Source organism: Carcharhinus amblyrhynchos, chromosome 11 (assembly GCF_965287045.1).
Source record: "Carcharhinus amblyrhynchos chromosome 11, sCarAmb.v2.hapA, whole genome shotgun sequence".
NCBI classification, from domain to species: Eukaryota; Metazoa; Chordata; class Chondrichthyes; order Carcharhiniformes; family Carcharhinidae; genus Carcharhinus; species Carcharhinus amblyrhynchos.
Genome location: NC_137334.1, coordinates 34,590,158 through 34,607,567, shown reverse-complemented (window position 1 = coordinate 34,607,567; position 17,410 = coordinate 34,590,158). Strand labels below are relative to the sequence as shown.

At 41.3% G+C, this 17,410-nt stretch overlaps 1 protein-coding gene across 6 annotated transcripts in view; it reads left to right on the top strand.

Moving 5' to 3' along the window:
- Positions 1 to 7,129: 7,129 nt before the first annotated feature.
- Positions 7,130 to 17,410, top strand: part of gulp1b (GULP PTB domain containing engulfment adaptor 1b) — a 377,446-nt gene continuing 367,165 nt past the window's right edge. Inside the window, exons 1-2 of one of the 6 annotated variants that reach the window (XM_080198842.1) lie at positions 8,143 to 8,355; positions 8,843 to 8,945. The gene's annotated coding sequence lies outside the window, so the exon portion shown is untranslated. Of the gene's footprint in view, positions 7,326 to 8,142; positions 8,356 to 8,842; positions 8,946 to 8,997; positions 9,045 to 17,410 lie in introns of those variants that run through there. The other 5 variants (XM_080198844.1, XM_080198840.1, XM_080198845.1 and 2 more) reach the window with 5 other exon arrangements.

The following is a 17,410-nucleotide window of genomic DNA, read 5'->3' as shown; positions in this document are numbered from 1 at the left end:
GAAGCTGTCATGCACACTGCTTGGATGTCTGGTTCAGACATGCATGGTGGTCATGTTATGGTCACACACTAGCTGAACATTCAGGGAATGGAACCCCTTCCTATTAACAAATCTTCATGGATTGTGTGGGAGGGCCTTGAGGGCGATGTGTGTGCAGTCGATCACCCCCTGCATGTTCGGCATCCTCGCATTGGCTGTGAACCCTGCAGCCTGGGCTTCCTGCTGTTCCTGGTCCAGGTTGAAGTTGATGAACTGTCCAGCCTGGGCATACAGGGCATCAGTGATGTGCCTCACACAGATGTGCATGGCAGATTGGGAGATGCCACAGACATTTCCAGACGGGGTGATTGGCAGCCCCCTCCTGCCTCTGGTGGTTGTCTCCCTCTGGTGGTAAGTGGTAAGGCCCAGGCCTCCTGTGCCTGCAATTCCCCCTCCAGCTCCTCCTCCTCAGCTCCAATAGTAACTAAAAGAACAGCAAGATTGATTGGTTGCATTGAAATTCTGAATGAAGGTGGGGGGGGGGGGAACTTGGAGAGGAACAAATGGAATGCTGCTTACCCCTAGCACATCCACTATCACACAGCCCCACAATTCACCCAGCCACATCCTTCCCATGATCACAGCTCCTGCCCCCGTCTCCCAATTCCCCAGCCACATGCCCCCCCACAATCACAGCCCTTCCACCCCCCAATTCCCCTAGCCACATGCTCCGCACAATCACAGCTCCTTGCAAAGCTGAGAGGTTGCAGCAGTGCAATTTGCAAGAGCTTTGTACATGTCCTTCAGCTGGAAGTGAGCTGAGTGCACTAGGACCCAGCAACTCAAGACCCAAGGTCAGTGCATAGACCTAAGTCCGTGCTACAAATTGGACATCCGAGACCCTGCTGAGCACCGCCCCCCCCCGCCACACACTTGCAGAGCTGCCACTGACCCGAGACAGAAAATTGCCACAACAACAGGACACCTGTGAGTAGCAGAGAACCATCTACCTTCTCACAAACCCTCACAGATGAAGCACCTGAATCCGACTTATATTTAACATGTCTGTTTCGCGCCAATTCGGATTGGCAAATGCGGTGATAAAGAGGGAAGCGCTGGCAAAGTTGGCAGCCCACTAATTCAAATTAAATGCATGCAAATGCATTTAAATTGCCGTTGCACCCGTTTCAGGCATGGTGCCGATTGTGGCCATTTTCAGGCCTTAGTAAAGGACACAAGCGTGGATCAACCAACTTTACCAAGTTTTCACTCCCAAAAACAGGCTCAACACAACAGTAAAATGAGCCCGATGGCTTGTTTTCTTTATTCTTTCTGCTGGTTTCCTCCCTTCTTCACACTCCCTCCCGTCTTTTAGGTACCTGAAACTATCTGACATGCGGATGTGATCTATAAATATTTGAATAAAGGTTTGAAAACATTGGCAACTTAGTAACGTATTTTCTGCAGTAAACACAGTGAAAGATCAAATGTGTATTACTAACCGAATCCTGGTAACTAATATAACACAAGGTTACAATAGATATTATTTTGATTCTTCTGAATGTTGAGATTCAAACTAGAGGAAATGCAACTTAAGTGTGGGAAATGGCAAGTGTTTACAAAACAAAGACGCATGAACAAATAGGAAAAAGCAATTGACAGTAATTTAAAAAGAAAATGATTGAATAATATCTGAAACAATGTAAAACCAAGGAATAACAGAAGTAGCTTTCATTTTATAACATATTTTAAAATATTATGAAAATATAAGGTATTTAAAAATAAAAACTGAGAAAACTGAGCTGGGTTTGCAAAGAAGGCATGATCCAAAAGGAGTTTATACATATGAGATTTTTGGAATTCCCATGGGAGGGCAGAGGGATTTAGGGAGGACAGTCCAGAGGATGAGGGTGTGAGAATTAAAGATTCTGCTATCAAAAGTGAAATGGAAGAGGCAGGAAATAAAGAAGGCAAGAATAGAAAGAATGGATGCTTAAATTCAGATTGAAGATAAGTATCAATAATAGGAAAGGACAAGCCATGGAGTGACTTGGAGATGAAACCAAAGTTGTTGAAATGGATGCATTGAAGTATGCCAAGCCAGGGAAGACCAGCTATTGCAGGATTGGTGGGAATAAAGTCCAGGGAACAGAGTTTTAGATAAGTTGCATTTTGCGAAGGGCAGTTACTTGAAGAATGACAAACAAAATTTTGGAGTGATCAAGTCTGAAGGTGACAGGTTTGTGGATAAATGTTTCAGTGACATTAGAGTTGGATGAGGATCAGCAGACGATGTTGCATAAATATAAATAAATGATGTTGTTAGTGGTTAAGTTGTGAGGTTGGAAGCTTTCCTAAAAATTAAATGGGGTGGCACAGTGGTAAGCACTGCTGCCTCACAGTGCCAGGGATCTGGGTTCAGTTGCAGCCTTGGGTGACTGTGTGGAATTTGCACACTCTCCCCCTATCTGTGTGGGTTTCCTCTGGGCGCTCCAGTTTTCTCCCACAGTCCAAAGTTATGCAGGCTAGATGGATTGACCATGGTAAATTGCCTCTTAGTGTCAGGGAGATTAGCAGGGTAAATGCGTGGGGTTATGGGGATGGGAGGGATTGTTGTCGGTGGAGGCTCAATGGGCTAAATGGCCACTTCCTGCACTGTAGGAATTCTACAAGAACACTGAGCTTGCACAGTTGAATGTGCAGCATTGTTTTGGTGGATTGGGGTGAGGTAATTAGGGTACTAAAATGTTACTTGCAGAAGCCAAACAGAATTGCTTTGGTCTTTCTGGCATCATGTTAATGGATGTTAGGATTCATCCAAAATGGCTTTGGCGGTCTTTAGGGAAATATGTAAACATATCAGCATATATGTTAATTATTGCCCACAGATAAAAATTATATTGCTGAATGGTAGCATGTAAGTAAAGGAAAAGAGAGGGCTAAAGGTGAAACAATGGTGTTTTCCTTAACTATGAGTGTGGGAGAGTAAACTCTTGCAGGAAATATGCTGTCTTCTTGGGACAGATGAAAGTGAAACCAAATGAAATGGGGGCTCTCCAAGAAGATGTAATGAAGAAAGATGGAATGATGAACTATTTTGAATGCCTTTTTGTTGGCAAAAAGAATGAATAATCTTGGCCACACACATAGCATATAAAATTGATGACTTTGTCCAGTATTGTCTTGGTAGTGTAGTTAGTTTAGAAATCTGATTTGAGGAATTCAAAATATTGTGAGAGGTGGGCATGGAGCTGGGTTTTAATTACGTGATCAAGAAATTGAGGAATAGAAGGTTGGAGGCAGAGAAATAGTTGGGGAGAAAACATTTTGAGAAGGGGGTGACATAGCAATCATTTTGATAGGTGATAAGGAAAGAGCCCAAAGCGACAAAGTAATGATAATTTCTGCAAACTTTGCAAAGGACAAGAGTGGATGAGAAGTTCAAACAGCTAACACTCTAAGGGACAAAAGATAGGTTGCATGGTGGTAATGTGCTTGGTGGTTGCCGGGGAGAGGACAACAGGAATACAGGAGGAGCTGTGATTTAACTGGAGTTTGAGGCAAAGACCTTGAGGAGGAATCATTTTGTTTTGGGTGATAGAGCCAAGTCTGGTGATCGATAACCAGGCTAGTTCTGCACCAAGTTTAAACCAGTCTGCTATCTTTATATTTAAAGATAAAGATGTGGGATTTTTACCAGGGCAGCAATTTAGGGCAGAGGCAATGAAAAATTTGGTAACAGTAACAGATTCGAAGGCTTAAGTCTGGAAACTGTTGATTGTATTGTAGTATTGAGATAGCTGGAGAGCTCAAGCTCGGTAAATTAAAAATAGGAGCTGGAAACATACGGTAAGGTGTCATGCCCAGTGCCTGCAAGTCATATTCTGAATATTCCAACAATACTTTTAAACATTGAACACAAACAAGTTGTTAAGGTGGCTTCCGCAAGTCAAGTGGCTTTTAGCATTTGGACTACATACTGTACCAAGTCTCTGGTAAATAGTTAATTAAATATGGACGGAGATGAGGATACCTCCCAACCATTGTGGAACTCACACATCTGTCTGTTTAAAGTTGGCCAATACAAAAGACTAGAGAGCTTCCAGATTGCCCATCTCCACGTTTCATCCTGGATAAAGAGTAAGATTGAAACTCAATTGTGGCAGACAGAAATGAGTGGCCTCTATCAATCTCCCATTGTATTACAATGGCTTATCACAACCAAACTAGACTGAGTGACTCTCAGAAGCGCTAACCCACAACACAGAATGTGGAATTGATAGAAACACCATGCCTGAATTGGAAAGGACATTGACAGATTTCTAAATGGCAATGATGTAAGGAGATATTGGGATAGTGTGGGATAAAGGCATTGACGTGATTGATCAGCCATTATGCAATGGCAGAGCAGGCTTGATGGGCTGTATGGCCTACGCCTGTTCCTATGTTAATAACTTGTAAAAAAAGGTGAGAGAGCCATGTTTCCTTTGTTTGTTTAAAAGATCAGCTAGGCGCATTTTGCTGATCAGATCCAACACAGCCAACAGTTCAGCCAATCTGTGAACCAGACTTGGAAACTACTGCTTTTCCAGTTTTCAAAGTTCACCTGGAAAATAACCTTCAAAATATTTGACTACAAGAAGCCTCACAATTTGCTGTGAATCCTATACTTTACAAAACCCTCTCTTTGATTTGATGAATCATCAACACCATTCAAGCAACCACAGGCCTGCATGTGGGATACTGGGCATTGTAAATCAGAGGCTGAATGAACTATCATTTGTAAAAATGCACTTTTAATTTGTATCCAATCTGCATAAGTGCATGTTTGTATGTGTGCATGTGTGAGATTGAGTATGTGGTAATGTATTAATTTGGAGTGTGTGAGAATAAATAACTTTACTTAAACTCCCATAAGCTTACTGCTGAAATATTTAATTGGAATGCACACTCCAAGAGAAACAAAAACAACAACACTTTCCATATAATGATTATAGACAGTAAGAAAGTAAATACATTGAGCCATAACCTCTACCCAGCAGCATAAAGCCCTGGCCAACTGGAATTACAACAGTGTAAAGCATACTGACTCGCTCTGGAAGACTTTGTTCAAACCTCCACTGGCTGGAGGTGCATGGAACCTGCAGAGAAAGAATCTCTAAAGATCACAGCGCAGTGAAACACTGGCAAACTCAGGGTGGACATGACCGCTGTTTACTTCACCTTCAGGCTAAAGTTGGGGGTTAGAAAATAACTTGGGGAGTTGATTAGTTGGGAGTGGTGGTGGGATTGGGGGGGGGGGAGCGGAGGCAGGGGTGAGATGGGAAAGTTGTCCTGCATGGGGTCCAGTTTTGGTGTTTAAAATAGTTACACTTAAGTTAGAAGTAGTTTTATTCTAATTCTCTTCACAGTAACTGTTGATGTAAAACCAACAGAACTATCTGAAGTTAGCGATTTAAATCATCTTGTTGGGTGGGTCCCACTGCAGTGCAATTATCCAGGGGAAGTTAGCACATCTGGACAATTTCTGCATAAAGTCTTATGTGGAAGCTTCTGAGAGGGATTCACCAACGCATCTTTCGAATACTCCCCAAATCCGACTGAGAAGCCTGGAAGTAATGGGCCAGTAGACCTGTTAAGGCGGCAAATAAATAGCAGTTGCACATTGACAGCAAACAGTAGTGGAATGATAAATACAGATGAATGGTACTAGAGTAAAAAACACCTGTAAGTAGCAATGAATGGAAAATCTGAATGTGCATGTAACTCACATTATCTCTTTAATCCAGTTCTAATGAAGGGATGAACGCAAAGCAAAATATTGCAGTTGATTCTAAAAATAGAAAACAGTGAAATACTCAGGATAGGCAGCACATGTTGACAGAGAAACACATGCAGTCTGCCTTCACACCTGAGGTTTTCCATGATGGATGGGCACTGCTGGACATGGAGGATGTGGACGATAAAGAACACATCTCCTTTGGTTTATCATTTGTTATAAATAATTTGTTGTTGTGGTGATCTAGGGCAGGTCCTCTGCTCATTTCTCCACCTATTTCTACCCTTCTAAAACAAAAGACACTTTTGATTTTTTTTAATGTTTTATAACACTTGATCAACCCAATGTCATCTTACCGTTCAATTTACAGACAGTATCTGGCAAGAAAACATCAAGTATGGAACTTTCCCTACCTAATGCCAGTGATTCACAATGCTCAGAATCAATAATTTCAGTTTATTGCCTTCACAATTTACAGTATCACAATTCTTCAAATAACGTCAATAACAATTCAAGTAGGTACAGTGGTTAGCACTGCTGCCTCACAGTGCCGGGGTGGGGGGGGGGGGGGGGAGATGTGAGGGAGAATGAGAGAGGGTGTGAGGGTTCAATTCTAGCCTTGGGTGACTTGTCTGTGTGGAGTCTGCACATTCTCCCTGTGTCTACCTGTGGGTTTCCTCCGGGGTGTTCGGGTTCCCTCCCACACTCCAAAGATGTGCAGGTTAATGATAAATTGTCCCTTGGCATCAGTAGGTCTAGCAGGGTAAGTACATGGGTTTACGGGGACCGAGTGGCACAGAGGTTAGCATTGCTGCTTCAAAGCACCGGGGACCAAGGTTTGATTCCTGGCTGGGGTCACTGTCTGGAGGGGTGTCTGCACATTCTCCCCCTGGCTGCCTGGATTGCCTCCGGGTGCTCCAGTTTCCTCCCACAGTCCGAAAGAGGTACTGATTTGGTGCTTTGGCCATGCGCCAGGGTGTGACGATGAGAGGATTTTCACAATAATTTCATTGCCGTGTTAATGTAAACGTATTTGTGAAATTAATAAATAAACTTTAAACTTAGAGCCTGGGTAGGATTTTTGTCAGTGCAGGCTCGATGGGCCAAATGGCCTCCTTCTGCACTGTTGGCATTCTGTGATTCTAAGTTCTGGACTTTTTGCTCCGAATCCGATCCTGGATGATCAAAATAAAAAAAAACATTCTGATTGACTTCTCAGATGTTACGACTCCATCTTCTGCTTTCGAGAGAACTGTAACACATTGGAAGTCTTGGACAGAACACAGCGCTGGATACTCTGCAGCCTGACACACTGTAATTACTGGGTGCTCCCTTTAAATAGAATGCATGCTGTGGGTTTGAAGGTGGCGCCTGGCTGCTGGGGACTGTGTACAGCACGGAATAAGCTGCCTGCCTTTACGTCATTCAACTTTCCAGTGCCAGAGATTCCGGAGCAGCAGGGAGGGGAGACAACCCAGTGATAAACCTAGCAACAATCCCCCTCCTCTACCAAAAAAAACCCCGCTGCAATCTCGCGAGTCAGCGAAAAGAGCAGGACTGAGACAAAGTAGGCGTTACTTGCAACTTTTTTCCCCCAGAATCTTTTCGTAGTTGACTCCTATTCATTACTTTCAGGAGCGTTGTTGAGTTGTGTCCAGTGAAGCTTGCTTTCTGTCTATGTGTGTGTGAATGTGTGAGAGAGAGAGAGAGAGAATCTGCACAGTGCAGTCCCCTCCATGAAACTTGCTGTAAACACGGATTGGGAACAAGTGCAACCATGTATCCAGCAGCAAGGGGCAGTGAGCCGCCGCTCTGCCCATCTCCAGGGACTGCCCCTTTTTCATCAGGGAGTGGGAGGGAGGTAGAGTGAGGGTGAGGTGAGGGGTCGCGGGGGTGAGGGAGAGCGAGGGGGAGGTGAAGGGGTGGGAGGGGCCGGGGGTGGGAGGGAGGGTGAGGTGGGGGCGGGAGGGGTTGTGGGTGGGAGGGAGGGTGAGGTGGGGGTGGGAGGGAGGGTGAGGTGGGGGCGGGAGGGAGAGTGAGGTGTGAGAGGGTGGGTGAGGTGGGGAGTGAGAAAGGGTGTGAGGGAGAATGAGGGAGGGTGTGAGGGAGATTGAGGGGCTGCTGAAAACGGAAATACAGAAAGTTGTCGATGGCTCCTGGCGCTCTGACTCCAGACATGAGAAAGTTGGCCGGCGCTCTCCTCCTGCCTGCTTTCCACTTCAAACCCTCCCAATTTCTTCCTGCTGGCCGGCAGCGCAGGTTTATTTAGATTTTTGTGTCTGTGTAGCTGGGCAAGTAGGCGGTGACGAGCTTTATGCGTGCACGCGCGGGTGAGGTTGTGTGTGTGCGCGCGCGCAGGCGCGCGCCCCGGGGTCTGGGAAGAAAGCTGTCCCTGAGGCTCAGCACTGAGCTCAGTCAGTCAGTCAGTCAGTGTGCTGCCTAAAGGTCCCCCCCACTCTGACCTCTTCAGCTTTCTAAATGCATTGTTTAAAGGACTGCCACAAGTAGCTCTGTTATCCTGGAGGACTGGCTCTCTCGAAGGCTGTGCTGTAGAGTTTAAAATCTTTTCTTGTTAAGGATTACAGTTTTAATGAGAGGTATTGAAATATGTTTCTGTTTCTATGAAATATGTAAAATTCAACTGTTTTTGCTTCATTAATATGAAATATTTCCATATATAGTACATAATATAATTTTGCAATTTGACTTGAGGCAGACCAAGAGTAATAGCTTGGAGTAATCTATGTGTTTGAATAACAAGAAACTCATTAGAAGGGTGGGCCCTTTCAAGACTTATATTTCACTAATGGGTTTGTGTTTGGAATTGATGGAGCTTAACTGTTTGTAGTGTGGTATTTGTGTTACAAGTGAAACATTTACTCATGTATTGTTTTGTGTTGCCTGTTTATTCCAAAACTCTTAGAGGGAAAAAATGCTAGCAACCAGTATAGTCGCACTCTTATTTTTGCAGTGGAGGTTTTGTTATTGTCTTGGGAATTACTCGCCTTTTGAAGTTGACCATTTACAGCAATGATTAATCATTATCTCTCAAGGGATTGATTCTGCATTTATTCTGATTTTCAGCATGCCAGCACCAGGAAGACAACTGTGCTGGTGTGAGCCTAAGGAGAATAACCTCCAAGTGATAGTTTCTGCTCTGCATTTGTCAGCTTCTAATGGTGTTGAAGTGATTTTTGAACTTCTTTGCTATACAGTAAAGCAGCATTGTTGTTTTCTACAGGCTACAGAGGCAACCTGCTCTTATTAGCACTCATCAGTGATCACGGTCAGTGTTGCTGTCTGCATTTCATACCCAATTTACGTTGTATTTCAGGATGCAACTCAGCAGCATAAACAGGGCAGCACTTGTGCGTTAAGAGGCTGTCAATATCATCTCATAAAGTGATTTCATTCTGTGATTCTGAGAGTAAAGCACTAGTGGAGGAACATGCCGGTGCCCCGAGTCATTTAGGTTGCCATCTGTTCTTATTACTTATGGACTGAACCTCAGTCTGACTGCATATCTGTAAAGTGTCTACCCCACCCCCGACCAAACACTGGAGAACGTCTGCGGCCAGAATGCTATCAGGAGCGATGCATGTGCACATCATACATTCAAGTAATCTTATAGCTGCCAGCCTGTCCTCCAGTATAAGTGGGGTGAATTTTGAACATAAATCTGATTGTATTGGATAAACACTTTCATTGGAATTGATCCTGCAGCATTAATAAGAGTATGAATTCTTGATCGTGTACATGGAACTTGTCCTCCTCCACCGATGTTAATGCAATGTAGCTTTGACTCATCACTCGTATCACTGCTGAAGTACTTTACAAACTGCATCGTTGGATAAAGTGCTCGGACAATTGATTTGTTATAGTCAGCATTGTGTTTTTGAAGCTTTCACTGTTAAAGAACAAACAGTAGTGAGTAGTAATGGTTTTAAGCACAAATCTCTCATTTGTTTTATTCCAGACTGATGGTGCAGCAAATATGCAGCATTTAGTCACTGGACTGCAGGGGGCTGTTCAGTGTCCAATTAATTTAGATAATGCTACCTTTAGGAGCCATGTGAAAAATGTCAACATGAGGAATTTTCTCTTCAACAGTAAATATTTCCTCTGTTTTGTTGCGGTGATTAGCAATAATATGTAACACTACAAACCGGAGGACAGATGATGTACCCTGTGACCAAGTTGTCAGATCTCTTTCTTTATGCCTGTTAAGTAGATTAGGGAAAGATTTATATGGGGAACTAATTAAAGCAAAGAGAGTGAAATTTGGGAGGAAGTTGGGTTCCGTTGGTAGCAGGAGACAAACTGATTTGTGATGGTTCAAAGATGACAAGCTATACCATCAGGGTAGGTTAACTGATACTGAAAGATCATATGCATGCAGGGTTGTGGATGGCTGGGCTGGGCAGCTGCTGGGCATTTGTCAACTCTGTTCTCAGATTTGCTGTATTAGGACTGTTTTCAACTTTTATCTTTTTCTGATTGTAATCCATGGTGGTTTGTTAATGTACTTTTTGTTTGAATAGTTCAACATAAATGATGGTGCTGAATAAGTAATTTAAGAACTCCATGTGTAACAATTATTATCCTTCTGCTTTAGTAGAAACAATCCCCCCAGACATCCATTGACTCCTTGTGCCTGTAATAATTTAACCCTTTTTTCCCTGAGTTGGGATTATTTTAACTTTGAATTCAGTACTTTAATTATATGCTAAACCAGGATGAAATCAGACATGTTACCTTGGGAATTTTTATCAGCTACCCAGAGAGGAAAGTGCAGCTGGTCCATCTTTCAATGTCTGAACAATGGCATTGTGTATATTGTGGGCTAGTGCAATGTTTGAAACAGTGGGAAGACGCTAACAGGTCAGTCGGTTGTCCTGGCCAGCCCATCATCAAACATTTCAGGTTACGTCAAAAGAAAACCCTCGTTCAGTGTTGGTAGAGAGTGATTTTATAGTAATGGATGGACAAAGAACAGTTTCACAGCTCATAGTTCTCCAGGTAAACGTTGGTGATTGACAGCTTAATAGACTAAGATTTGGCATCTGAAGCTTGGGTGGCACACATTTTCTTCTGAGACACAAAAGTTCGTAATAGCTGAACTTTGATAGTGTGCGCGCACTTGAGGAATCATCTAAGTTTGTCATAAAGGGAAGATAATGGCAAGCTGGTTTTTATTGTGAAATTGAGTTCTGTTCATTGATTTATTTTACTCAATATTAAACCAACAGATGTGTTTTATGTGTTTGTTTCAAGTATGCCTTTTGCAAAAATTGACATTTCAGTACTTAGTTGTTCAAAATATCATTCTGTAAGTGCATAAGTAACAGAGAACTGGAATTTTTAAAAGAACATTCATGGGACATGAGTGTTGCTGGCTGGCCAACATTTATTGCCCATCCTTAATTGCCCTTAAAAAGGTGGCAGTGAGCTGTCTTCTTAACCCGCTGCAGTTCATGAGGGGTAGGGGCTCGTACGGTGCTGTTAGGGAGAGAGTTCCAAGATTTTGGTACAGCGATATAGTTCCAGATCAGGATGGTGAGTGGATTAGAAGAAAACCTCCTGCTGTGGGTGTACCCAGGTGATTGCTCTCCTTGTCCTTTTAGATGGTAGTGATACTGGGTTTGAATGATGATGTCTGAGGCGCTATTTATTTTATTTGTTCATGGGATGTGTGTGCCATTGGCTGGGCCAGCATTTATTACAGTAAGAAGTCTCACAACACCAGGTTAAAGTCCAACAAGTTTATTTGATAGTAAACCCACAAGCTTTCGGAAACGCTGTTCCTTCGTCAGGTGTCCACATCATGACCAGCATTTATTACCCATCCCTGAGGGCATTTAAGAGTAATTGTTTTGGCTCTGGAGTTACATGTAGGCCAGATCAGGCAAGGACTGTAGATTTCCTTCCCTAATGAACATTTATGAATCAGATGGGTTTTTACAGCAATCGACAATGGTTTCATGGTCATCATCAGACTTTTAGTTCCAGATTTTTATTCAGCTTAGATTTCGCCAACTGCCATGCTGAGATTCAAATCCGGGATCGCAGAACATTACCCGGGTCTCTGGATTGGTTGTGCAACGAAGATACACTATGCCACTGCGTCCTCTATTAGGGATATCAGATTACATAAGACATACAAGTTTTAAAAGTTTATCCATCGGTGGAGCAAATAGTGAAATTAAGGCTGTTATAACCCTGAGTCTATGCTATTGTTTAATGAAGTCTTGGGCAATACCAAATGCATTGCAGTTTGTAAGCAAAGTGAGGCCCGTTGACCAGAATGACCAATGAAGTTGAATGGAAGAGAATGTTTGTTGCAAAACCCAAAATTATCGTGGTTTATGCTTTTTTTTTCCCTCCAAAAGGACATGTTTTGTTTCTCATTTCTTATCGTTTCTCAATTGAAGTTCTTTTACTGACCAGTTTTCAATATCTGTCATACATTTATGAAATGTACTGAAATATCTTCAGATAATTTGCCAGTTTTTATTGGTGTTGTACTGCAGACTCTTAAAAAGTTTAAGTATGCAAATAAGCCAATTGGCCTAGTTTATCTGTGCCAGTTTTGTTAGCCCGGAACTAATCCCACAGTCCTAGTCCTTGCTCCTAACCTGGTACTTTCCAATGCTTCAAATATTCATCTATTTTTTTTCAATGAAAGCAGCAGTGATCTGTGTCTCAGTTGTTCCCAGTTGAGCACTCTATGTTCCAACAACCTTTTTTGCATGAATACATTTATCCGAGCCTTTTCCTTAGGGGCTTGTCAATTTAAAACTGTCACTACAATTAAATAACAAACAAAGGGAATGTTCTTTCACTATTTTCTTCATCAATAATCTTCATAACTTAATTCTAGGTGCTTCCATATGTTAATATTTCAGTTGATTGTCACTTGCTTCTTTACGCTTTGATACTTTGGGGAACCTGTCTTATTCTCTTTTTCTCTTAGTCCTTCAATCAGTAATTCCAAGTTAAAACTTTAGCCGATTTAACAGTTTATTTTTGGGCATGTGGACATGTTTTTTGTATCAAGCCAAACCTGCAACTGCAATACTATTATCTGCATCCTTTTCTTTCCTTCTCCCTTGTGTATTCTATGAACAGTGTGTTTTGTCTGTGTAGCACACAGGGAAAATAGTTTTCACTGTATCCCAATACATATGACAAATTACATTTATGATTCATATTGAATTATATAAACTTGTATTTTAATATTAATTATATTAAGTGTCTTTTGTGTTTTGACCTATTTTTTGGTCTCAAATAGGCAAAGTGCAGGGGCACACACCAAGAGCCAAAGATTCAAGACTTGCTCAAAATTTCTGTCATTGTCAGATTGTTGGTGAGTTTTGAACACCACATAGGTTTCAAGAGGCAGTTCACCAATGCCAAAGGGATGCAGTTGGTGCAGTTGCCTCACAGGTCATTGGGAGGGAGAGAGGAACCCAGTGCACGCATTCTTAATTACTCTTTCACCTTCATCTCCCAATTATTCAGATTTTCCTTGCTTTTTTTAGCTTTGTGCCAGCTACTTTATTTTTCCTCCATTCAGAATCAAAACCTTTTAATTTGCTCTACCTTCTTTGACTTTTCTTGCTCCACTTTCCACTAGAAATTCAAACATAAACTTGGCAGCATTAACTGATTTGTTTGACTTCAAGCTTCTGTTGCTTCATGATGTATGACTTTTCAGTAGTATGTTGATCGGTGTTTGCTTTTCAGGATCCTGCTGTCAAGTAATGAAAGGCAAATTTTGATTTGAAATATGCGAAACAGTGTTTGTGTAAACACAATATTCTTGAATTTCCTCTGTACAAACATGCCTCGAGACAAACATGTTCTGGAAACAAACAAACCATGAGTCAGACGTTTACAGCATGGAAACAGGCTCTTTGGCCCAACTTGTCCATGCCTTCCTTTTTTTAACTATTATACTAGTCCCAATTGCCCACATTTGGCCCATATCTCTCTGTACTCATCTTACCTGTGTAACCATAACTGAAGTTTGAAAGCTTGTGGAATTTTGGGCATAGGTTAAAGTTTAAAAGTTTATTTATTAGTCACAAGTAAGGCTTACATTAATTTGCAATGAAATTACTGTGAAAATCCCTAGTTGCCGTACTCCAGCACCCGTTCGGGTCAGTTCACCTAACGAGCATGTCATTCAGAAGAAACTGGAGTACCCGGAGGAAACACACCGCAGACACGGAGAAAACATGCATACTTCACACGAACAGTGACCCAAGCCAGGAATTGAACCTGGGTCCCTGGCGCTGTGAGCAGCAGTGCTAACCACTGTGCCACCGTGCCTCCTTTGTGTCATTGTGCTGCCCTATTATACATGCAACTACAGTATGTTCAATTCTCTTTGTTCTGACACAACTATCTACTGATCCTTCTGCCCTAAGGTATAGAGCCTTATGTGCAAGCTTCTCCTGATTGTAATTGCTCAAAGGGGCTATTAAAATTCAGAGCAGATTTTCAGGCATAGCACAAAAAGTTTTTCAAGAGTTTTTTAAAAACATATTCATCCTCAGTGATATCTTTGTGATATTTTCCATTTATTTCAATGAAGTGTTTTGGCATAAATCCCATTTTAAAAATTGCATTTCTTACTGGGGAATGATAAAACTATGCGCCTGATGTTTGGATTTTGAAACATAACCAGTCCGATTGACCAATCTGGTTTTCTGTTGCCATGTGACTATGCCATGTGGCTGTCTCTGCAGGCAGGCAACATAGGGCAGTTCAGTGAAGACACTCACTGAGCCTCAGTATTAATGAAGCTCTACTGTTCTTATGTAAACGTGACCCACAGAAATGGAGAAAAAACAATTTTTGAACTCTGGAAATAAGACAGAGAAGACACAGAACCCAGGAACACAGGTTGAAATTGGCAGTGAAACACCTATAATGTATGAATGATAGTTAAATGAGTTGAAACTTCCATTTTCATACTTCACGGAAGCATATTTTCTGCTTTCCTTGGGACCATAATTGTGTCGTAATCATTTTAATGTTTAAGAATATTCTAATGTGATCCACAGGAAATTTTGTAACTTCACATTCCAGAATGGGCATAAAAATGAAGTGCATTTTCCAGTCTAATGTTGGGGCTAAGTGGCTCATGAGTGTTTGGAAATTACTAAATCAATTTGAGCTCTCGATCTACACAATCTGCTTCTAGTTTGTGTCACCTGACATTACTCATTTATTGGCAAATCTATCAAATCTTATTTTTCCTCATAAAACCTCAAACATGAATGTTATGTCTTACTTAACCGAGGAAAGTATGCGGTATTTTTTTAAAATTAAAAATGGATATTTGTTACTGTTGTTTCCAAACTCTCTCTCTCTGTTGTTTCTGAGAGATGATTTAGTGTGAACTACTTTGGGCATAAATTTAGAATCTCAATGTTGTTTGTACCTCATTATTCAAATACATGAGGTTGAGCAGAATTATTATATCACTTGTGGTGATTGTGTCTCATCATAAATCTCCATTGATGCTTTTTAAGAAATTTTTAGTTGTACTAAGTATTAGAATTTGAAAATGTCTTCTGTGAGCAATTTTGGTTTGACATTGAAATGCAAAGGAATGAGAGGAGAGAATTAGTTTCATTTTGCCGTTGTCAATAGCAATCCCTAATCAGAACCAGATTTGTAAGATAAGTAATTTTAGATTTGGTATATAGTAGGTTGCTATTGTGAGGAGAGCTGCTAGGATCATTGCAGAACCATCAATAATACATTTTATATATACAGAATATATGCATATGGCTATCTGTGCATTATGTCAGAAATTCTCTCTGTTGAAGTGGATTCAGGGTATTGCTGCCAGTCAAGGTGATATCGAAGCCCTGTCTAGCTTTTGTCTTTGTTCTAAATTCTTGATTGGCAGGTCTTTTGCTAAAGGCTGTCAGAATCTGGGAATAAAACTGGCAAGCACTTTATTTCTTCAGTTACTGCAGTTCTGTCACACGTACAGGTTACTGGTGAGGCAGTATGCGGAAGTCTGTAGCATGTGTTGATGCAAAAAGTTGTCATTACTTTATTTTGATTTTAATATGACCATTTCCAACCAATATTCAGAACTGCATTTTGATTTTCTATTAAAATATTAAAACATGTTCATTTTTGGCCTGAACTATGTCAGTTGTCAATGTAGTTTTCAGTGGCTTCACACAATCCGGAACACATGCTGACTTGGCCTTATTGCTTCCCAGTGAGTGTCTCCTGTTTATATCGCCCCTTTTAAATATAGTAAAGTAACCCCAATTGTTTCGTGTAGAAGGGTTTGCTTTAAAACAATCCTATTCCCCACATTTTGCACACTGTCAATCTTTGGCTCTCAATAGGGTAGGGTTGATTATGGCACTTCAGTTTTGCAAAGAGCATGTGACAAAGTACACCCTTCTTCATCCTAATTTGAGTATTTTGATCAGAAGTGAAAATAAGAAATTAATAAGAGCTTCTCTGACATACTGGCTGATTATAAACTCGTGTTTTGATTTTAAAAAAATACAAATGCTTCAGTTAAGAACAGAAGTAATTAAGCCATAGTCCACAAGTGATCTTATGTATCTCTCTCTCTCTGTTAGGGAGAGAGATTTCTTTAGCTTCAGAGGCACTATTCTATATCAAACTTCAATCCTTCATGAACTACCATGGTCAGTAGAGGGATTCAACCTGTACTGTTAGCATCATTCTGCATCACCTAACCAACGTAACAACAGTGACAGGCATGTCCAAAAGATAATCACACAAGACTGAATGTACTAGGAAGTCATTTTTTTATTGTTTATTCCTTCACAGTATACGTGCTGCTGTCTTCTACAGGGTAAAAGTTGCAAGTTTTGGAGATTCTGTTGAATAAGCATTGGCAAGTAGCTGTAAGTGCATTTGTAAATATTACACACTACAGCCATGTTGCACTGTGGTGAAAAGAATAAATGGTGGATGAGTTGCCAATAAAACATGTTGCTTTCTCGTGCATGGTATTGAACATCTTGAATGTTGTTGAAGTTGCACTTATCCCTCTCTCTTTCCCTACTCTTTTTTTTTTTCTCTCTGCTCTCTTTTTTCTCTCTCTCTTCTCTCATTGATGATGCTCATTGTTTGGTACTTATGTAACCTGAATATTACTTGCCATTCAACAGCCCAAGCATAATGTTGTCTAGGCCTTGCTATTACCTGAGTTGTGAATGGATTTGAATACTGTTTAATCATCAGTTAACAGCTCTATGTCTTATGGAGAGAAGATCATCGGATGGCATAGAGGTTATCACTGCTGCCTCACAGCACCAGGGACCTGGGTTCGATTCCCAGCTTGGATCAATGTCTGTGTAGAGTTTACACATCCTCCCCGTGTTTGCATGGGCTTCCTCTAGTGTGCTCCGGTTTCCTCCCATATTCTGAAAGATGTGCTATTTAGGTGCATTGACCTGAACAGGTGCCAGAGTGTGGCGACTAGGAGAATTTCACAGTAACTTCATTGCAGTACTACTATAAGGCTTACTTGTGACTATTAAACTTTACATGAAGCAGTTGAAAATGGTTGGATTTCGGATACTGCACTGAGGAATGCTTTTGTGCTAGGAATGATTCTATCCAATGGAAAGTCTTTTC